Source organism: Dendrobates tinctorius, unplaced genomic scaffold, assembly GCF_039654945.1.
Source record: "Dendrobates tinctorius isolate UK_male_01 unplaced genomic scaffold, ASM3965494v1 ptg000069l, whole genome shotgun sequence".
Classification (NCBI taxonomy): domain Eukaryota; kingdom Metazoa; phylum Chordata; class Amphibia; order Anura; family Dendrobatidae; genus Dendrobates; species Dendrobates tinctorius.
Window position 1 is genome coordinate 34,561,484 of NW_027361737.1, and position 23,508 is coordinate 34,584,991.

Sequence of the window (23,508 nt, forward strand, 5' to 3'; positions counted from 1 at the left end):
ATAGAATAACACACACATATTTGGTTGCACAATGACTAAGTGATATGCAGGACATATTAGAGCTAACATTCTGGTGTGTAAGTTGAAACATATTTGGAGTAAGATGAGGGCATTAAACTTTGTCCAAGAAGGCAAAAAAACAGACTTTAGCACACACATTATCAACATAGAGAATGTGGTTGTGTAGTACATACCGTATTGTGAGTAGAAGTCGCTCCTCTGCAGATATAGCTTTGCGCATCCTTGTGTCCTGAAAGGTTATCCCAGGGCGCACTGTCTCCAAGAGTCGATCAAATGTGGAAATGCTCATGCGACAGTACTGGTAAAATTTCTCAGGATGCTCCCGCAGAGAAGAATAGAGGAGGTGAAAATGACCTCTTGTGAGTCGTTGCCTCAAAAGTGGAGGGACCCACATGCATCTCCTCCTCCGCGGATCCACTATCACTGGGTATGGTTGCCCAAAGCGCCGTGACAAAAGCCAGTTAAACAGAACCTGCTCAGTTGTATTGAATCTCAGACCCTCTGCCATGTTGCACAAAGAACACCAACACACCTCGTGAAAGCAAGCTCACAAATGGACAGAATGGAGGCAGCCACCTGTTTCTGAGTGTATAAATAGGGTGCAGGCTAATGATTTAAATAGTTAGCAGGCCTCAAAACCGTTAAATGTCCATTTTGCAAGGCTGCGAGAAAATCTCGCCATACGGATTGCATACAGATGCCATACGGATTACATACGGATGCAGACATGCGCAAAATACGCGACCACACCTGGCTTACGGATGACCTACGGAGCACTATTTAGGGGTCATTCATCCGTATTACGCATGTAAACTATGGACCGTATTTTGCGCTGGTTAGTGTGACTCCAGCCAAATTCTTCTGCTATTAGGCCCTGCTTATTGTAGGGCCTTACAGACCACTGTAGCTGACTGGTCCAAATGTCATTACTGAGCGTTTGGATTGTCTTCAACTACCGTGATCGCAATGTGCCGATAGGCTTAACAAGGGAGCCTCGTCTCTCAAATAACCATCAGGATATCGTTGTCACTATTATTATTATTTATTTACAGAGCACCATTGATTCCATGGTGCTGTACATGAGAAGGGGTTACATGCAAATTACAGATATCACTTACAGTAAACTAACAATGAAAGACTAGTACAGAGGGAGGAGGAGCCTGCCCTTGTGGGCTTACATTATACAGGATGATGGGGAAGGAGACAGTAGGTTGGGGGGTTGCAGTAGCTCCGATGGTGTTGAGGTCACTATTGGCAGTGGTATCTAAAGAATTATATGACTACAATTGGTGTGAATATGTCAGCTATGGAATACAGCTGTCATCTACTAATGATGGTACCGGCTCTATCTGCAAGCTGGCCAATCATCGCACCCCATATACTCTATATGATAGTTTTGATGAAGTTACCTCCCGCTGTGCCGATCATGTATGGCTGATACCAGGAAGGAGATATTCATCTACAACCAGCAATTTAGCCTCATGGGAAGGAGACACCCCCGCTCTGACACACTGAGCTCTAGCATGATTTCATTAAGGGCCACTGGCACGCTCTTCCTTCAGCTGGCTCTTAGCTGTCCTGAGGGTGACTTGTGAGCTCCAGTTTACCATGTCCACATGTAAAGGGGGTATTGTATGTGCTATGTGTCTCTCCCTTTAATTGTTTTGTATATATATATATAATATGTGTTGTTGTAATGACAAAGTATTGTAGGGATAGCATAGTTATGTAGTGCTTAGGACACTAGAGGGCACTGTAGGGTTAAGCCCCCGTTACACACTGCGATATCGCTAGCAATATCACTGTAAAGTCACCGATTTTGTGACGTTACAGTGATATTGCTAGCGATATCGCTGCATGTGATACTTACCTCCGACCGGCTCCCCCGCTGCTCATCGTTGGTCACGCGAGAAGCTCCTGGACCATTTCTCGTCGGGCGCTTCCTGCTGGGCTTCCTGTGGCGCTGACGAGCGAGGCGTGGAGGCGGGCGGGAGGACATCAGGATCGCCGCGCCTGACAGGTAAGTAGCGACCCCCGACCCCTGCTATGTCGCTGGTGAGATCTGCCTGAGTGGCAGCTCACTAGCGACCACTTAGCGATGCACCAGCGATCCATATCGTTGTCGGGATCGCTGGTGCATCACTACTTGTAACTGTACCCTTAGAATATAAGTTGTTAGCTATAGATATAGGGAGATTAGATGCTAGATAGGATAGCAGTAGTTAGCTGGGTTTGGCCAGAATAGAAATAGTTAATTAGCTGTACCAATGGAATTATTGGTGGGAGTAGTTACCCAGAGGAGACAGAATTGTTCTAGAAAGTTAGTCAGAGTGTGTGTGAGGAAGCAAATGGAGCAGAACAACAGTTCAGTTGCAGTTGGAGTGTGAGTACAGGCAAGACGTGGGACAGTGGTCTGAAGAAAGATTTTAGTTGCACTTCTGGGGAGCACTCTCAGGGAGAGGCCAGGAAGAGGATCACAAGTTGGAGTCTGGGGACACCGTCTGGAACTGTCAGGGACCTAAGGTCCAGTTGAGGCTGCAAGTGGCAGTCTGGTTCTTTTGCCAAAGATGGGCAACGTAGAAGGGAGTGGGTCGCCCTCGCTCGCCCAGGGCAGCGGGTTACTCGGTACCGGGCCGGTGTCAGGAGGATGTGTCACAGCAGCAGTGACCCGGTCCGTGGCCCTGGGTGCCCAATATCAATGGCGGTGATGTTAATGGTGTTAAAGTTTATATGAATAGTTTGTGACGCCACCCATGGTGTTTGGCAAGGGAGATGGTAAGCCAACGCTGCATACAGATCCACTGGGACTGATGGTGTGGTGCAGCAGAGATGGTATAGCTCCCCACAGGTGGAGCTGTAGTCCCAGGGCAGTGTAGGTGCAATGGATGAGGAGAGGCACAGAATGGTATGGATGCTGTTACCCAGGTGTAGTGGTGTGGGAATAACTGGAGGACAACCGAGTATGCGGTTCCAAAGCTTTACTCACTGTTTGCAGTTCACACAACTGCCTGCCTCCGTACTGTGTTCTCCAGGTCAGGGCTCCAGCCAACCTCCAGGCAGGATAGGATTCTCCCTTCCACACTCCACCAACATGTACCTTACTGAACGACTCCTCCAATGCGCCTTTAGGTGTGAAGCACTCCAGTACTTATTTACCCTGGAATGCCTCTCTCTAGGTGTTCCTAGTCTTTACTTGTATGACAGACAGCTGTAGCCTGCTTTGGGGACTCCACACTGCGTCCCGGTTCTCTATTCAGTTGCTGTTGTGTCCCAAGTCTATGATGGGAGCAAGGCGTTAGCGGCTCACTACTCCTCCGATGTCTGTTGTCGGACCTAAAGATCCAATCAACCTTGGGGACCGAGCCCCGGCCTTTGTGCTCTCTGGACTGGAAGGGTTCTCTATCTTTCTTCAACCAGCTTCCCACCGTCCTTCTATTCTCCTTCATTCCGACCTGTTCTATCTCTCTCATGGAAGGTTAGGTTATCAATCTTATCAGTCTCTTTCTCTGTCTTTCTCGTGCCAACAGCCCAGATCACTGGGACCTGCTGCAGCACGTCCCTCAGACATCCATCTTCTCTCTTCTCTCTCCTCTCACCAACTACTCACTAACTCTCACTCTTCCCACTCTTTTGTATCATCTCACTCCACCCGCCTCCCAGCACATCTCGTGTTACGAAGCAGGGTTCCACGAGGGGTGCTCTGCTAACCCCCAGCCTGAAGCTGTTAGGTGGCCCCACTCAACTATCCTGTGTGTGAAATGCAGGTGTGGAGTGTGGTCAGGAGTTCCCACCCTACCTCGATGGTGGGGCACTACACCTTAGGAGAAGGTGCAGTACCTCTGTGGCGACTGAAGCCTCAGGGGCGCCACAGGAGCATCTAGTGACTGCCAACAGGAGGGTTCTGCAGGCCTTGGGATCAGAGAACGTGCAGGACAAGAAGTGGCAGGGCCAGACCAGCAACTGTACAGATTGTTATGTTTTACTGGAATGGAAGGACTGTAACTGTGCTGCCAAAACTTGTTTCAAATAAAACCTTAAAGAAAAGAACAAGAATTCTGCGGACATTTGTGCACGTTCAGATCCCCATGGGACACTGTATCCTGACCTGGCTCCGGTCCCGCAGGTGAGTGAAGAATTGCACATATGCTGCACTAACACCAAGACACACTCCAAAGTTGTAGTTTCGGGGTGCCGAAGAGTAAGGGTATGTGCACACGCTGCGGATTGGGGTGCGGATTTGGCAGAACGGATTTTGTAAAATCCGCAGGTAAATCCGCAGGTCAAAAGACCTGCGTTTTTACCTGCGGATTAGCCTGCGGTTTTGCCCTGCAGTTTTTCAACTCCTCAATGGAGGAGATGGCAAACCGCAGTGGAATCCGCAGAAAGAATTGACATGTCAATTCTTTCTGCGGTTTTGAAACCACAGCAAATCCGCGCGGAAAATTCCGCAGCATCTGCACAGCGGTTTTTTTTCATAGATTTGAATGTTGCTGTACACGGCAGCAAAAACTGCTGCGGATCCGCAGCGGCCAAATCCGCTGCGAATCCGCAGCAGAATCCGCAGCGTGTGCACACACCCTTAAAACCCCTCATCACAGCTGGCCCTCGGGCCCCCGTTACACACAGATAAAAACCAAAAGCGGCTCTCATGTCAAGTGTTTGAGAGACATGATCTAGACCAGGGTTCCCCAACTCCAGTCCTCAAGGCCCACCAACAGATCATGTTTTCAGGATTTCCCTCGTATTCTACAGGTGAAGCAATTATGACCTGAGCAATACTAAGGAAATCCTGGAAACATGATCTGTTGGTGGGCCTTGAAGACTGGAGTTGGGGAACCCTGATCTAGACCATCGGTAATCAGGAAGGCAGTAAGACAATATTATTTTCTTATATGTATTTATAAATTACTATACACATGAGGCTACAGAAAGTTTGTCTTTCCTTTCAGTAGTTTTTGTACTTACTACAGGTTTAATAGACACTTGCATACTGCCATTTGTGGAAGCTACAGCCCTCCATATCTGTTATCCGAATGTGTAATTGCTCACCGGAACTCCATCTGATGACACGGCTTCCGGCATCACACACAGGAAACAATTAGGCTATGTGCACATGCTGCGGATTCACCAGCGGATTTTTCCGTGCGGATCTGCAGGTAAAACCGCAGGTAAATTGACCTGCGGTTTTACCTGCGGATGCGGTTTTCCCCTGCGGTTTGACACCTGGACAATGGAATAGGTGGCAAACCGCAGCGGAATCCGCAGAAAGAATTGATATGTCAATTATTTCTGCGAATTTAAAACCTCAGCTTTTCCGCAGTGAAAAAACTGCAGCATGTGCACTGCGGATTGTAAATCCCATAGACTTACATGGTACTGTACACTGTCTGCAGAACTGCTGCGGATCCGCAGAGGCCAGATCCGCAGTAGAATCCACAGCGTGTGCACATACCCTTAGTAAAGTCTTCTAGGAGTCTGGGAGGTTCCCACTTTTCCAGGAGCCTCTTCTGCACGTGATTGTAAATCACTTTCTGTCTGTTTTGATCTATGAATTAGATTACACATATTTGTACACTGCTTCCACAGAGCGAAGGATGAATAATATTCAATTACCTCCCTAGATCCCTAACTTCTGTTACTGTGGAAGCTGCAATACTTCCCGCAATGTTTATGGATGCAATTTACTCGTAATTGTAATGCTGCCTCATGTTCTGTTTTAATTAAAATAATAACACCCTCAGCAGTAATGTATCTACTGACGGATAGCAACGGTACAGAAAATGAGCAAAAATAACTTCTAATGAACTTAAGGATCCTCACCAGCACTAGACAGTATGAAGATGTAAGAGACAAGAAAGTCTTTGACATTAATTTATGCAGGAGCGTGTATTGCTGAAATATATCAGCAAAATTACTGAATGTACTTTACTAAATGAGCACACCATAAACTGTTCTACTCCAGGGCAACAGTTTAGTATTTGGAAATTCTTTCTTTCTTTCTTTCTTTCTTTCTTTCTTTCTTTCTTTCTTTCTTTCTTTCTTTCTTTCTCACTTTCTTTCTTTCTCACTTTCTTTCCCTCAAAGGGGTTATGTATCTCTTTTTTTTCCTCTTTATACTTAAGCAGGGCTCAGTGAGGCCTAAAAATAGTAAAAAAAATTGAACTCACCTACTGACCCCCCACTTTAAATGGGCTATGATAAAAAAATAAAATGGTATTATTGTAGCAGCAAATGTTCTAACTGTATTTATATAATTGCAGGTTGCTGTAATGGCCTAGTGCACATCATGTTCCGTTTGGGGATCCCGTGATGTGCCTAAACGAAAGAAAACCCCCACAAGTGATCCCATTTTGGTAATTAGACTACTCAAGGAATGTGTCTAGATGTGTGGTTGGCATCTTGAACCACCATATGCTTCACAGAAGTTTATAACACTGAGCTGTGAAAATAAGAAAAAATTTTTCTCACAAAAAAAGTTATGTTAGCTTCAATTTTTTTTTATTTTCACAAGGGGAACAGGAGAAATAGCACTTTAGAAATTGTTGTACAATATCTCCTTAATACATCGATAGTCTATATGTGGGGGGAAAACTACTGTTTGGGCACACGAAAGGGCTCAGAAAATGAGTTTTGAAATGCAAACTTTGATGGAATTGTGTGCTGGTGACATGTCATGTTTGGAGAGCCACTGGTGTGCCTAAACAGTGGAAAACACACACAAATAACCCCATTTTAGAAACTTGACCCCTCAAGGAATGTATCTAGATGTCTAGTGAGCTCCTTGAGCCCCCCAGGTGCTTCACAGAATTACACAACATTGATCTGTGAAAATGAAAAAAAAGTTCTCCCACAAAACTGTTGCTTTAGCCTCATTTTTTTAATTTTCCCAAAGATAGCAGGAGAAAATCGACCCCACAGTGTGCTGTACAATTTCTCCTGAGTACGCTGATACACCACTTGTGGTCGAAAACTACTTTTGAGGCACAGTGCAAAGCTGAGAAGGGAAGAAGTGCCATATTGGAGTTTAAATTTTGCTGGAATGGTTTCAGGGTGCCATGTCCCTAAACTGGTGTCCACAGGTCGGAACCCAGTCCTTTTGTCTGCCCTTATTCACACATTGAGGTCAACTTTGACACATGGTAAGATTTTTAATATTAGCCAGCATAGGTCCCTCCAGATGAGGCACACCTTGTTGATGGTGGCATTTATGCTATTTTTGCTCAAAAACAGTATTACTAAGAACCATGTGTTATTTAAATGCATTTTTGCTTTTTTCTTATTCAGTTGCAGTAGAGTTTTTGTTTATTTTGCTTCTTTTAGTTTTTGTATGCTTTATGACCAAAGTGAACATGCGTTTATATGCTGCATGTATACCAACTTAAATCAAGCTCAATTTGTGTTTTTTTTCTTTGCATTTTTGCATTCTGTGCAAGCCGGGGTGTGGCCTCTCTCTCTCCTGAGCTGGACATAACATTTAAAGTGTTCCCTAGACTGGTGTGGTACTTTTGTCTGCCCTTATTCACACACTGAGATCAACTTTGGCACATGGCAAGGTTTTTTAATATTAGACAGCGTAGGATCATCCCAATCATGGTCACCTTGTCGGCAGTGGAATGGCTTTTATGCTATTTTTGATCAAAAGCAGTATTACTAAGAACCCTGTGTTATTTAAATGCATTTTTGCGTTTTACTTATTTCTTTACAATAGGGCTTATGTTTATTTTGCTTCTTGTAGGTTTTGTATGCTTTATGGCCACAGTGAACATGCGTTTATATGCTACATGTATACCAACTTAAATCAAGCTCAATTTTTGTGTTTTATGCCATATCTCATTGGCAGAGCCCCTAAAGTGCAAGAACAGCAAACTCCCCCATATATGACCTCATTTTACAAACTACACTCCCCCAATGATTAATTTAGGGGTGCAGTGATCATATTGACGCAATATGTGCCTCACAGAATGTTATACTATTGGACGGTTACATTTACATTTTTACCATTACAATGTTGTTTAGCCCCAAGTTTTTAATTCTTCTAAGGGCTAATAGAAAAAAATGGACCTGCTGTAAAAATTTCTCCTGTGTACCAATACCCTACGTGTAAACAGAAAATACTTTTCAGGCACAGTACAAATCTCAGAAGGGAAGGCGTACCATATTATAGTACAGATTTTATTGTTATGGTTTGCGGGTGGCATGACCCACTGTGAGAGCCCCTGTGCTGAAGGGTTGCAGTGCACATTGATATAACAGGTGTGGCACAGAATTTTATACCATTTTGTTTTAGCCCCATATTTTGCATTTTCACAAGGAGAAATGGGTAAAAATTGTGCCGAAATTTGTCCCACAATTTCCCTCTGGAGGGATGGTGCGCTATTTGCCTCCTGAAGCCAATATTTTCCTAGAATACTGTAGTTTGCGGACTCCATATACAGAGCCCCTAAGTTCTAGAAGAGCAGAATTCCAATTCAAGTGACCCCATTTTGGAAAGTATACATCTTTGGGAATTTATCTACAGGTGTAGTAATGATTTTTACTTCATGGGGGTTTTCCAGAAACAAGAAGCAGTTGATATTATTCAGTAAATTGCAAACTGCCATTGTAGTGACCAGCAAATTGTAGTGCCCAGTACGTTGTAGTGACCAGTACGTTGTAGTGACCAGTACGTTAAGGCCAGCTCATGCTTCTGGAGACACATACCTGTAAAATAAGCATCTCTCATCACTACAGAATTGCCAAACGTTGACTATAAATGTGGTTTAAGCACACTGGAGCTCAGAAGGGAGAGGGGCATTTAGATTTTGGGAGCTCAGAATTTGCTGGATTTCTTTTGCCATGCGAGAAGCTGTAGCGCTTTTCCAGAGCCTTTGTACTACCAGTAACATGGAAGCCCCCTATATTTCCATTGACAGGTGATGATCATGAGTGGATACTTGCTATTTTTGTGAATTGAGTTGAAGTTTTTATTGGGAACATTTTAAATAATGCTTGGGATCCCATTTATCCAGCGCCCTACGCTGAGCACTTACTTTGGGGTTTCCATCTAAATCTCCGAGTGACGTGATTCATATGAAGAGTCACTCAGTATAATGAGGCAGCAGACTTTCTCTGGACTCTGTCTGGCCTCTGTTCAGCGGTTTCCTTCTTTTTCTAAAGTGCACAAAATTGTGGCTGATTGCACTTTTATGCATGCCTAAAGGTACTGTCACACTTAGCGATGTACCAACGATCCCGACCAGCGATATGATGCGGTCAGTATCGCTGGTACATCACTAAGTGGTCGCTAGTGAGCTGCCAAACAGGCAGATCTCACTAGCGACATTGCAGGGGTCGTGGGTCGCTACTTACCTGTCACACCAGGCGATCCTGCGTCCTCCCGCCTGGCTCCACGCGTCGCTCGTCGCCACAGGAAGCTGACGACGAGAAACGGTCCAGGATGTTCTCGCGCGATCAGCGATAATCAGCGGGGGAGCCGGTCGTAGGTAAGTATCAGACATAGCGATATCGCTAGCAATATCGCTATAACGTCACAAGTTATAGTGATATTGCTAGCGATATCTCTTAGTGTGACATGCCCTTTAAAGGACGGACACTGCTGGATCACAGTCCAGACAGCACCCACAGTGCTTTCATCTGCATCATAGGGAATCTTCTGACAGGGGGTTCTATCTGAATGACACATTTCAGATATTTACACGGAAACCCTGGTGCAAGTGTGGTACTCGCAGGTACGCAGGATGCAGTGACGAGCCGGAGACAGAGCAAGGGTTAAACCCAACTTTTATATATAGATAAAGGATAAAGCTGACAACGGTTTTCCACGCAGGGAAGCAAAACACAAATACACAAATAACACAGAACTAAAAGGTACGACGAGAAGTGACGGCTATATGGCCACGGTATGGCCGGCTACAAATCCTTGGACTAAACGGGAATATGAACAAAGGAGTTTCACTTATCGGTCTCTGACGTCCTGCAGAGTTGGAGTCTGGGGAATGTCCGGGCGGTGCCTTAGCCGCCGGGTTCAGCCAAAGAAGAGTTGCCGAAGGCGGAGGAGAAGGAGGTGTCACATTGTATGTTAGAAATGCGTATATCTGCACAGAGATTGAAGCTTCAGAGACTGGGAGTTCTGTGGAAACTGTTTGGGTAAGAATACAAGGACAGAACAATGGAAAGGACACCATTGTAGGCATTTACTACAGTCCGCCTATGCAAGCTGAAGATATGGATGAACTCTTTATGCATCAAATGGCCAAGTTCTCCAAAAAATATGACATAGTTGTCATGGGAGATTTCAACTATCCAGACATTTGTTGGGAATCTCTCTCAGGCAAAACTAACAGGTCAAGGAAATTCTTATCCTCTCTTGCTGACAACTTTATCTTCCAAAAGGTGGGGAAAAAATAAGGGGAACTGCTAACTTTGATCTAATCCTTATCAACAGGGAGGAAATGGTTGAGGAGGTAAAAGTGGCTGGGACCCTAGGAGGTAGCGACCATGCTATTTTAGAATTTTGGATAACTAGAGGAGGAAGACCTGTGAAGACTCAGACGTCAAGGTTAGATTTCAGAAGGGCAGATTTTAAGGGATTCAGAAAGAGAATTGGAAGGATCCAATGGCTGGATATCATTAAAGACAAAAATGTCCAGGAAGGATGGGAAATCTTGAAAAATGAAATTCTCAAAGCACAATTGTTAACAATTCCGAAAAGAGGGAAGAATAGGAAGCATTTGAGGAAACCAGGATGGATGAACACAGAACTTAAGCACATACTAAAAAGGAAGAAAAAAATGTTTATAAAATGGAAAGAGGGAGGCATATCTAAAGAAGAATATAATGCTGTCTGCAGATCCTGCAGGGCACAAATCAGATTATCTAAAGCTGACAATGAATTGAGGCTTGCAAGAGATGTCAAAAGCAATAATAAAGGATTTTGGGGATATGTCAAAAGTAAAAGAAAAGTCAAAGATGCTATAGGATTTTTACAGGATGAAAATGATGAAATGGTAAGACAGGATGTTGAGAAGGCTGAACTTTTAAATTCCTATTTTGCATCTGTTTTCTCTCAGAAAGGAAATGTAACATCAACTGTTCTTCACTGTCCTATTAAGGGAATATAAGAATCCAGGATATCTATAAACAGAAAGATAGTGAGGAAACACTTAGCTAACCTAAATGAATTCAAGTCTCCAGGTCCAGATGAATTACACCCCAGAGTACTGAAGGAGATAGCAGAAGACATTTTTGAACCCATCTCCATAATCTTTGAAAATTCTTGGAGAACAGGAGAAGTCCCAGAAGACTGGAGAAGAGCAAATGTTGTTCCTATCTTCAAAAAGGGGAAGAAGGTGGACCCAGGCAACTATAGGACGGTGAGTCTGACTTCTATACCAGGAAAGATCTTTGAACAAATTATTAAACAACATGTATGTCAGTACCTGGATAAGAATGAAGTGATTAAACAGAGTCAGCATGGGTTTGTAACTAATAAGTCATGTCAGACTAACTTAATTTCCTTCTATGACGGAATCACTGATTGGGTGGATCAAGGAAATGCTGTAGATATAGTATATCTTGACTTCAGCAAAGCATTTGACAAAGTATCTCATACAATCCTTATTGAAAAAATGACTAAGTATGGAATGGACAAGGCAACTGTTAGGTGGATTCATAACTGGCTTAGTGATCGGACCCAAAGAGTGGTCGCAAATGGCTGCACATCCAGTTGGAAGAATGTCTCAAGTGGGGTACCACAGGGCTCTGTCCTGGGCCCTGTATTGTTCAACATCTTTATCAATGATTTAGATGAAGGAATTGAGGGTAAACTGATTAAATTTGTTGATGACACAAAGCTAGGAGGGATAGCTAATACTAGAGAAGAGAGAGAGAGGATTCAAAAAGTTATAAATAAACTGGAGCAGTGGGCAGCAACTATCAGAATGGTTTTTAACAGGGAAAATTGCAAAGTACTACATCTGGGCAATAAAAATGAAAAAGCATATACAGAATGGAAGGAATAGGGCAAAGCAACAGCACATGTGAAAAAGACTTGGGTATACTAATAGATCACAGACTGAATATGAGTCAACAGTGTGATGCAGCAGCAAAAAAGGCAAATGCAATTCTAGGATGTATTAACAGAAGCATACAGTCTAGGTCACGTGAAGTCATTATTTCCCGCTACTCCTCTTTGGTCAGACCTCATCTGGAATATTGTGTCCAGTTTTGGGCACCACATTTTAAAAAAGACATCAACAAACTGGAGCAAGTTCAGAAAAGAGCGACCAGAATGGTGACCGTTCTGCAAACCCTGTCTTATGAGGAAAGGTTGCAGGATTTGGGAATGTTTAGTTTGCAAAAGAGAAGACTGAGAGGAGACTTAATAGTTGTCTACAAATATCTAAAGGGCTGTCACATTGTAGAAGGATCAACTTTATTCTCATTTGCACAAGGAAAGACTAGAAGCAATGGGATGAAACTGAATGGGAGGAGACACAGATTAGATATTAGAAAAAACTTTTTGACAGTTAGAGTGATCAATGAGTGGAACAGGCTGCCACGAGAAGTGGTGAGTTCTCCTTCAATGGAAGTCTTCAAACAGGGGCTGGGCAGACTTCTGACTGGGATGATTTAGCAAATCCTGCTTTGAGCAGGGGGTTGGACCAGATGGCCCAGGATGTCCCTTCCAACTCTACGATTCTATGATTCTATGGTGTAGTCTCCTCGGGAGTCGAGGCATTGGCGGCCGTGGGTCTTGCTGTACAGGCCGCAGCCGCGGTATGGAGCGGGGCAGAGGTGGCCACGGGTCTCGCTGTACAAGCTGCAGCCGCAGTATGGAGCGGGGTAGAGGCAGCTGCAGGTCTCGCTGTACAGGCTGCAGCCGCGGTATGGAGTGGGGCAGAGGCGGCCGCGGGTCTCACTGAGCATCCTCCTCACGCTGCTCGGCACCATCCACTTCCCTTGTCAGGTGAGCCCCCGTCACTGCTGTCCCGAAAGTGCTGACTCACTCTCATTCCTGGACACAACTTAGACTCCTCCCTTCTGTCTCTGGTCTCTCTCCCCACCGAGCATCCCCTGCTGGTCTCCACCGCTCGTTTTATTGTCGCTCCGACCCCTTACTTTGTCCCGCCCCAACATTTCCTGGTCGACTGTCGGTCCTGGCCTGTAATTGTTCCCCCCGGAAACGTACCCCTTGGGAACTCGGATGACAGCCCTCCTAGTTCCGGCCCAGACACACGGCGGGCCCTTTTTCCGGGGCCCTCTCCCCTACTCTAGCTCTCAGCGCTGAGCAGAGGATAAATGTGGGCCTAGCCTTGCTGCGATCTTTGGGATGCAGAATGTAAAACTCAAAAGCAGGTGAAGAATTGATTTGATTTATTTTTTACGCTGCTCCTTGTGCGGTATAAGTGATTAGGCGACTTTATTCTTCGGGTAAGTGTGATTACCAAATTTACTGTATATAGTTTTTTATGTTTGACTGCTATCACACACTAAAAAATGCTTTTTATTCCAAAAACTAGTTTTTGCATTGCCATATTTTAAGAGCTATAATGTTTCTATATTTATGCCGACAGAATCATGTGATGGCTTGTTTTTGGTGGGGCGAGTCGACATTTTCATTGGTCCCATTTTCAATCAGATATCATTTTTTGATCACTTTCTTTATTCTTCGGGTTGGTATGATTACAGCGATACCACATTTGTCTTTTTCATGTTTTGTCGCTTTTATACAATAAAACTATTTTCTAAAACAAAATATTTTTGCTTACCTTCATTTTGAGAGCTATAGCTTTTTTTTTTTTCTGTTGGAGCTGTATGGCGGATTGTTTTTTGTAGTATTTAAGGGGTTAAAGTGCTGGGAGCGGTGCAGGCACTGTTCCTGCACTAACTGCTGGGTGTCTGCTGTCATAATTAGCTGACACCCAGTGGCAATTGCACACCCACAGCCATGTGCATGCAAAATTGCCTGGACGTGCTCAGTACGTCCAATGTTGGTAAGTTCCAGCCGAGCAAGACGGAGGAGTGAAGGAGTTAAGAAGTCTGTCCGAACCTGGCAAACCCAAACATCCACGGTTTCGCTGATCACTAGTTCTGTGATCACAACTCAGTATTTTAGGAATTTCAGGAGTGTTGAAACTCTCTGTAAGACTTAACAATTTTGACTTTTCAGAGTCAGTTAAATCTCTTTTTTGGCCCATTTTGCCTGAGGAAAACAAGCTATCCAATAAATCTGGACACCTTAATTAAGTCAGAAACCGTATCCATAGGCCTCACCCTCCCTCATTCCACAAATACACATCACCTGATCCGCGTCATCCAATAAGCATTCACGATAATATGGCTTCAAGTTGGAAAATCTATATAAAAATAATGATATGGTCAAAATGCTCACTGCCTAATAATCGTGCAAACAGTGTAGGCATGAAGGATGTTAGTTTTGAGGAGAGATGAAAAGAATTACATTTATTTAATCTTGAGAAAAAACAAGGAGCTACATAAAAAACTTGTACAAGTACATAAATGATGCATACAAAAAATATGGCCAATAGCTGTGTGACGTAAAACTCCCAAAAAAAACAATGGTTCACTCCCTCTGCCTGGAGAAAAAAAAAGATTCAATCGCCATGGAAGGCAAGTCTTTTTTTTTTCTTTTTTAGATATATTAATCTGTGGAACAGCCGACCTCAAAAGTCGGAAACAGCTAGGACCGCGATGGTTTAAAAAAAGGCTATGATGCTTTTTCATAAGAAAATAACATGTAAAGGTGCAAAATTCTTGCACTTTAGAGCAGACTGAGTCATGAGTTATGGATATACCTATACCCCTTCCCTTTACCCTTAACTATCCCTTGGTTGGACTTAAAGGACATGTGATTTTGTTCAATCATACTATGCAGCTTTGTAACGCTATTTTCCTATAACGAGAAGAAAGTAATGGGTTAATCTTCATGTTGCGGTCTGGAGCAGAGCCACAAAGAACTTGTTTATTAATATTAAATGGTATAGGTGCTAGGACCCTGTGCATAGGTCTACAAAATCTGTTAAGATGTTCCTTATCTATTCACATGGACAATGATGAGGTTAAAGGTGTAAAGGAGCAATGTCATAGATGCGGAATCTTCCCTCTTTTAAGATAGCAAAGTCTCGTTAGAAAAGAAAAGTGCTATCACACAGGTCACATAAGGCATATGCATGCAATAACTCATGATGACAGTTTCCCTGGGAACAAAACTGGCTGTGGTTGAGAGACTCTGAGATGTGTCACCTCTATGTAATCCAAATCAAGGGTATACAGATGCTTGAAAGTTACAGACTATAGACGTAGCTGATTGGCGATTACAGTCTATCCGCACAAATGCTTAATATTTACAGTCTGAGGCCGACGTCACATTAGCGATGAATACAGACGAGTGCTATGTAATAAAACATCGCCTAGCACTCGGACCAGTATTCATCTATAGGGCAGCTTCTATCAGCGTTTCTTTTCTCGACCGTATTCCTCGTGCGAGTGAAATCGCAGCATGCCGAGTCTCGGCTCACTCGTACCCATGTAAGCCTATGGGTGCGAGTGACAGCGCACATCATTCGGATATCATTATTATTATTATGGCGCCATTTATTCCATGGCGCTTTACATGTGAGGAGGGGTAGACATAATACATACAAGTACAGTAATCTTTAACAATACAAGTCATGACTGGTACAGGAGGAGAGAGGATCCTGCCCACGAGGGCTCACAATCTACAAGGGATGGGTGAGGATACAGTAGGTGAGGGTAGAGCTGGTCGGGTTGCGGTTTGGTGGATCGGTGGTTACTGCAAGTTGTAGGCTTGTCGGAAGAGGTAGGTCTTCATGTTCTTTTTGAAGGTTTCCATGGTAGGCGAGAGTCTGATATGTTGTGGTAGAGAGTTCCAGAGTAGAGGGGATGCGCGGGAGAAATCTTGTATGTGATTGTGGGAAGAGGAGATAAGAGGGGAGTACAATAGGAGATCTTGTGAGGATCGGAGGTCCGAATGCTCTGCGATATTCTCTGACCCCGGCAAGGGAGGAGATGGAGAAATGACTTTCTCCGCCTCCTCTGCAGCTGTGCTCCAATCCTCTCTGTGCGAGATGCTCGGCGCACAGACACATGACACTTGGCCCCCAGCAAAGCAGGAGCCGAGAGTCATTAGCATATCGCATCTGATGCTCTTGCATCGAATGCCATACGCTAATGTAACCCCGGTCTAATGGTACAAATACTTGATTGTTACAGTCTATTCTCACAGATATTTGGCATTTACAGTCTGGTGGTACAAATGCCTGGAGTTCATAGTCTAGTGGTGTAAGGTTGTGAGCAGGAACGCGGGATGCAGTGACGGGACGCAGGCAGAGCAAGGGTTAACAGGTTTATTTACAGGGGAATACTCCATGCAGGGAATTAAATAGTTAAACAGTCAGAAGATAAAGGGTTAGTCAGGGGAGACAAGCGGTACATTAAAGGCAAAGGATATAGCAACGGTTCAGATGATGGCAGTTCATTAGCATAGATGTAAGGCAGTCCTTAAACTGCAGCTTCTGCTGAGAACTCAATTGCGCTGCAACAGCTGGCATGGTATCCTCTCTAGTGGGGTCAGGTATACAATAATACCCCGTATTCTGGTAACAGTGGTCGGTCTCCGGTACCTTCCACTGCCCCTAGTCCATATACTGCTGTGGCTATTAAAGGCACGAGTCTCAGACCGGTACAAGCCCAATGTGGCTCCTTAACTGTAGGTCACAAAGGTCAGGACAACTATTCTGTGTCCACGTCAGGGTGCGAGTGTCAGTCCTGTATGGTTTCTTTTAGGCATCACGTGTGCGGTACTCACGGTCTGTTCATATACGGCACCTGGTACTCTCTGGCTGTCACTGGACACAGATGTCCAGGTCTTCCTGGTCCGCGTTGTTGACGGCGGGCGACGCTGGTCTGCCTGGCACTGGTACTCCTGGTCGGAGCACCCCTCTCTTGGTCTGCTGCGACACCCGGCTCGGCTCCGCTCTGAGTGCATGGCTTTGCACGGCTTTCACTGCTGGCACAGCTCTGCTCAGCTGACACAGCTCTCCCTGCTGACAAAGCTCTGCTCTGCTGGCAAGGCTCTGCTCAGCAGGTGACGGGGGCTCCTTCTATATGGCCTGTCACCACACCGGGATACTCTGATAGGGGAAGCAGAGCGCGCTGCTCACTGCTCTGCACGTTGCCCTCTGCACTGCTCTGCGCCGGCGTCAGACTGACTTTTTTGGCGTGCTTTCTCATTTTTACTGCCGGCTGCTGCGTGCCCTTTTCTGGCCCTCCCCACCCCCTCCTGTCAGCATTAAACTCTGTCTCTCTCAGACTTCTCTCATGCAGCAGAGGGAGGTCCATCCCACTCAGGCTTTCCCCCCGGGAACAGAGGATGCAGCCCTTCTAGTTCCAGACTCGGCATGCAGGTACCCGAGGTCCGGTCTATCTCCTAACACTGGTACAGATGTTTGGCAGTTTCAGGCTTTTGCCACGTTGTATTATTAGTTTAGTTTAGGTCCTTGATCACACTTGTTGGCAGAGAACATGCAACTTCTACCCAATGTTGGTACAGCTTCTCTTGATGCACTTTATTGTGACTTTAGTAACATAGTAAAATAGTTAGCAAGGCCGAAAAAAGACAGTTGTCCATCCAGTTCAGCCTATATTCCGTCAGAATAAATCCCCAGATTTACGTACTTTTAAAGAACCTAATAACTGTAAGATACAATATTGTTACGCTCCAGGAAGACATCCAGGCCTCACTTGAACCCCTCAACTGAGTTCGCCATCACCACCTCCTCAGGCAAGGAATTCTAGATTATCACTGCCCTAACAGTAAAGAATTCTCTTCTATGTTGGTGGAAAAACCTTCTCTCCTCCAGACACAGAGAATGCCCCCTTGTGACCGTCCCATTTCTTGGTATAAACAGATCCTGGGAGAGATATTTGTATTGTCCCTTTATATACTTATGCATGGTTTTTAGATCGCCCCTCAGTCGTCTTTTTTCTAGACTAAATAATCCTAATTTTGCTAATATCTCTGGGTATTCTAGTTCCCCCATCCCCTTTATTAATTTTGTTGCCCTCCTTTGTACTCGCTCTAGTTCCATTATATCCTTCCTGAGCACCGGTGCCCAAAACTGTACACAGTGCTCCATATGCGGTCTAACCAGGGATTTGTACAGAGGCAGTATAATGCTCTTATCATGTGTATCCAGACCTCTTTTAATGCACCCCATGATCCTGTTTGCCTTGGCAGCCACTGTCTGACACTGGCTGCTCCAGGTAAGTTTATCATTAACTAGGATGCCCAAGTCCTCCTCCATGTCAGATTTACCCAGTGGTTTACCATTCAGTGTGTAATGGTGATATTGATTCCTTCTTCCCATGTGTATAACCTTACATTTATCATTGTTAAACCGCATCTGCCACCTTTCCACCCAAGTTTCCAAGTTTTCCAGATCCATCTGTAGCAGAATACTATATTCTCTTGTATTGACTGCTTTACATAGTTTTGTATCATCTGAAAATATTGATATTTTACAGTGTAAACATTCTACCAGATCGTAAATAAATATGTTGAAGAGAATAGGACCCAACACCGACCCCTGCGGTACCCCACTGGTCACAGCGACCCAGTTAGAGAATATATAATTTATAACCACCCTCTGCTTTCTATCATTAAGCCAGTTACTTACCCATTTACACACATTTTCCCCCAGAACCAGCACTCGCATTTTTTGTGTACCACCCTCTTATGTGGCACGGTATCAAATGCTTTGGAAAAATCAAGCTATACCACGTCCAATGACTTACCTTGGTCCAGTCTATAGCTTACCTCTTCATAAAAACTGATTAGATTGGTTTGACAGGAGTGATTCCTCATAAACCCATGCTGATATGAAGTTAAACAGTTATTCTCATTCTCAACATCGCTCAGAAACCCTTCAAATATTTTACCAACTATAGAGGTTAGACATACTGGCCTATAATTTCCAGGTTCACTTTTAGAACCCTTTTTGAATATTGGTACTACATTTGCTATGCGCCAGTCCTGTGACTTTATCATGATACCCCATGCTTTGCAGAACGTGATCAGAAACCCCATGGATTACACTGACGAGCAAAAGGGTAACAATTAGTGATGATAAAGCACTAAAATGCTTGAGTGCTCATTACTCAAATCGAGCAGATTGGACGCTCATATGGGCTCGACCCCGGGCCCTTACCAAACTCAGATGTCATAGCACCTGCTGGCACTCTGCTAATTGTCAGTGAAGGCCGCATAATGACATGGCGATGGACATGGTGGTGGTGGCAGCAAAGCCCAAAATTCAAATATGCATGTTTGAAATGGCATTGTAAAGGAATGGAGAATATGTATTTCACTATCTTGCTAACTATTTGGCATGAGGGAGGGTCCTCCGAAATGTAGGAGTGCTAGCCATCACAAATATTAAATTAAAACGAAAGCCAAAACGCTCTGTGTGAACATATGCTAAAGGTGAGGTTTTTATTTTGTGGTATATACATGTAATTATGAAGGAAATAATGTTTCTTAGCATTTGTCCCTGTAAAAAAATGTTTTTGTATGGTTTGGTAGGACTTTTTAAAAATCTGTACAAGCGGCGCAATAGTCTGGCAACATTATTCCCAGATACCATATGTGAGACAAAAAGGCATGCAGGCATCTTCTCCATGCTGTTCTCATTTAGCTTTTGCTCTTTCTCATCCATTTCAGCTTTTTTCTCATGTCCCCAGACCTGTTTGTTTGTTGGGTCCAGCAGAAAAATATTCTGCTTTCCATTTGACTTGCATTGTATTCGTTATTCAGTACGAAAACATGGCTATAAGGCTGCTTTCACATTAGCGTTTTTTAGCGCTGCGCTTCGTGTGCAATAGAAACATGCAAAAAACGCATCATGCGTTTTTCATGCGTTTGTTTTTTGGGCGCATGTGTTTTAACCAGTTTCTAGCCATGTTAACTCTTAAAACGCATGCGATTTCAAACACAGGCGTGCGCATACCCATGCGCACGCCTGCATTTCCATAGACTGTATTGTGTTATTTTGTCGCATTCCGTGTGTAAGCATGCGCATGTGTTTTTTTTTACGCTGTTGGACGGATCCAAAAATGCAACAGGTTGCATTGGGCGTGCCTAGGCGCACACTACAAAAAACCACATGCGCACAAAAACGCATACAAACGTGTGCAAACTCTAGACCATGCGCCCGCCATGTTAAACATAGAGGCGCATGCGCATGGATGCGCTGCGCTAAAAAACGCCAATGTGAAACCAGCCTTAGAAATTATTCTTGCCGATTTTCCTGAATCCGAATATTTCACTATTCGACCATCACTAGTAATTAAACACTGCTTATATGCCTGCTCTAATCTAAGCTCTCCCTCCTAGATCAACTCTCCTGGAACTGCTTCCAGACAGTGTGCTGAGCATTGGAGGAGGAAAAAGGGAGAAGCTTGGAAGCTTAAGAACACCATCCCAACTGTTAAACACGGGGGTGGCAGCATCATGTTGTGGGCTTCATTTGCTGCATGAGGGACTAGTGACTTTGCAAAATAGATGGCATCACGAGAAAAGAAGATTATATGGCAATACTGAAGCAACATCTCAAGACATCAGGCAAGAAGTTAAAGCTTGGGCGGAAATTGGTCTTCCAAATGGACAATGACCCGAAGCATACTGCCAAAATGGTAACAGAGTGGCTTAAGGATAGCAAAGTCAATGTTTTCGAGTGGCCATCACAAAGCCCTGATCTCAATCCTATTGAAAATTTCTGAGCAAAGCTGAAAAGGCAGGTGCAAGCAAGGTGACCTACAAGCCTGGATCAGTTACACCAGTTTTGTAAGGAGGAATGGGCCCAAATTCTGACCAACAATTGTGAAACTTGTGAAAGGATATCCAAAACATTTGACCCAAGTCATTCAGTGTAAGGGGCAATGGTACCAAATGCTAATGAAATGTATGTAAACTTTTGGCTTTGCAGTAATAAAATGCCTTAAAACATTCTCTCTCTCTCATTATGCTGGCATTTGGCAAATATTAACCCCTTAGTGACAGAGCCAATTTGGTACTTAATGACTAAGCCAATTTTTACTATTCTGACCACTGTCACTTTATGACATTATAGTGCTGGAATGCTTCAACATATCCCATTGATTCTGAGTGCATATTGTACTTCATGTTAGTGGTAAAATTTCTTCGATATAAGTTGCGTGTATTTATGAAAAAAACAAAAAATTTTGCAATTTTCAAACTTTTAATTTTTGTACTCTTAAATCAGAGAGTGGTGTCTCACAAAATAGTTAATAAATAACATTTCCCACATGCCAACTTCACATCAGCACAATTTTGGAAACATTTTTTTTGTTAGGACGTTATAAGGGTTAAAATTTGACCAGCGATTTCTCATTTTTCCAACAAAATTTACAAAACCATTTTTTTAGGGACCACCTCACATTTGAAGTGAGTTTGGGGTGTCAATATAACAGAAAATACCCAAAAGTGACACCATTCTAAAAACTGCACCCCTCAAGGTCCTCAAACCACATTCAAGAAATTTATTAACCCTTCAGGTGCTTCACGAGAACTAAAGCAATGTGGAAGGAAAGAATGAACATTTTACTTTTTTTACAAAAAATTTACTTTGGAACCAAATTTTTTTATTTTCCCAGGGGTATCAGGAGAAAATGGACCACAAAATTTGTTGGGCAATATCTCCTGAGAATGCCGATACCCCGTATGTGGGGCAAAGCCACTGTTTGGGCGCATGGCAGTGCTCAGAAGGGAAGGAACACCTTTTGACTTTTTGAATGCAAAATTGGCTGGAATCAATGGTGGGTGCCGTGTCGTGTTTGGAGACCCCCGATGTACCTAAACAGTGGAACCCCTAATTGTAATTCCAACCCTAACTCTAACACACCCCTAACCCTAATCCCAACCCAATCCCCATCCCTAACCCTATCCCCATCCCTAACCCTATCCCAAACCTAACCCTAGCCCAACCATAACCCTAGCACCAACTTTAACCATAGCCCCATCCCTAAATCTAGCCCAATCCTAGCCCTAATGGAAAAACAGAAAAAAATACATTTTCTTTATTTTATTATTTCTACCACTTAATTCTAGTGACTGGACGACAATTGAAATTATCTAGTGATTTGCCATCAATGCCTTTCCCTAGTGACCTCATATCATATTATACCACCACAGTGCTCTCCTTCCTTCTTTACCAGTCTGTTGTTTGGTTTATATTATATATTTATACACTTCAGTATTTCTGTATAGTTAAAATCTCTGTATATATAACACCCTAGAAGTAAAAACTAAATAATTGATATAAATATAATAAACAGGTTTTGTGATCCCTTTCCTTGCAGATTCGCTCCATTCTTAGTGCCTTTACTAGTAGAGTTTTGGTGGAGCAAAGAGGCAATGTGATTAATGAGTGGGTGAAGAGTTGGTACAGATCTGTACCCTGCTGTTATGTGAAGTGAGAATCCGCTACCCAGGTGTTGTATACATATTGCTGCCCTGGCATCTGTGCATGTAAACTGTGCCTAATATCATCGTGAACTGATGTAATGAGAAAAACATTGGATGCACTTTGCAGCAAATAACAGAGATAAAGACAGTATTTGCCATAATTGAGACCAAACCACTTAACGGAGCTGCAGCCAGTGCCATATAAACTGCAAATAGCTCTACAGAGCTCCTAAACATTCTGCCAAGCAGTATTATATTAAAGGGAATCTGTCACCCTTTTTTTGGACTATGAGCTGCCGGCACTGACATCAGGGGCTTATCTACAGCATTCTGTAATGCTGTAGATAAGCCTCCGATGTAACCTGAAAGAGAAGAAAAAGGAGTTATATTATACTCACCAGGGGTGGTCCGGTCTTGGTCCGATGGGTGTTGCGGTCCGGCGCCTCCCATCTTCATACGATGCCGTCCTCTTCTTCCCTTCCTGTCGTGGCTCCGGCGCAGGAGCACTGCTCTGCCCTGTTGAGGGCAGAGCAGAATACTGCAGTACACAGGCACCGGACCTCTTTTAAGAATGTATTCTTAAAAGGGTTGTACTAAATTATTAGAGGGGTTGTCCCACGGGCAAAGCACATTTTAATTAATTGATGTGGGAATAAAACTAATGTTCTTAAAAAAAGTTCCTGTGCAGAGATAATGTTATAAATGTGCCTTTGCTGTGTACTGTGTAATGGCTGTATCTGACCGTACGGGGACGTGGTCTGATCATACCACAGCTCCTGGGCAGGGGAGGAAGCAAAATAATATACAGACAGGACAGCATGGGATCACAGTTTATTCTTCCTGGGAGGCAAAACATGTTTTGAAACTGGCAGGGAAATTTACATCTGGACTCATGACTGGCCACTTCAGAATTTTCCAGTGTTTTGTTTCCAGCCATTTCTGGGTGCTTCTTGAAGTATGTT

General features: G+C 43.8%; 1 long non-coding RNA gene across 1 annotated transcript; it reads left to right on the top strand.

The window, feature by feature from the left end:
• The first annotated feature begins 4,821 nt into the window (after positions 1-4,821).
• LOC141095380 (uncharacterized) lies at positions 4,822-21,068 on the top strand. The gene is made up of 3 exons (XR_012233371.1): positions 4,822-4,890; positions 6,282-6,374; positions 20,456-21,068. It is a non-coding gene; the product is annotated as an uncharacterized lncRNA (long non-coding RNA).
• Positions 21,069-23,508: the final 2,440 nt, after the last annotated feature.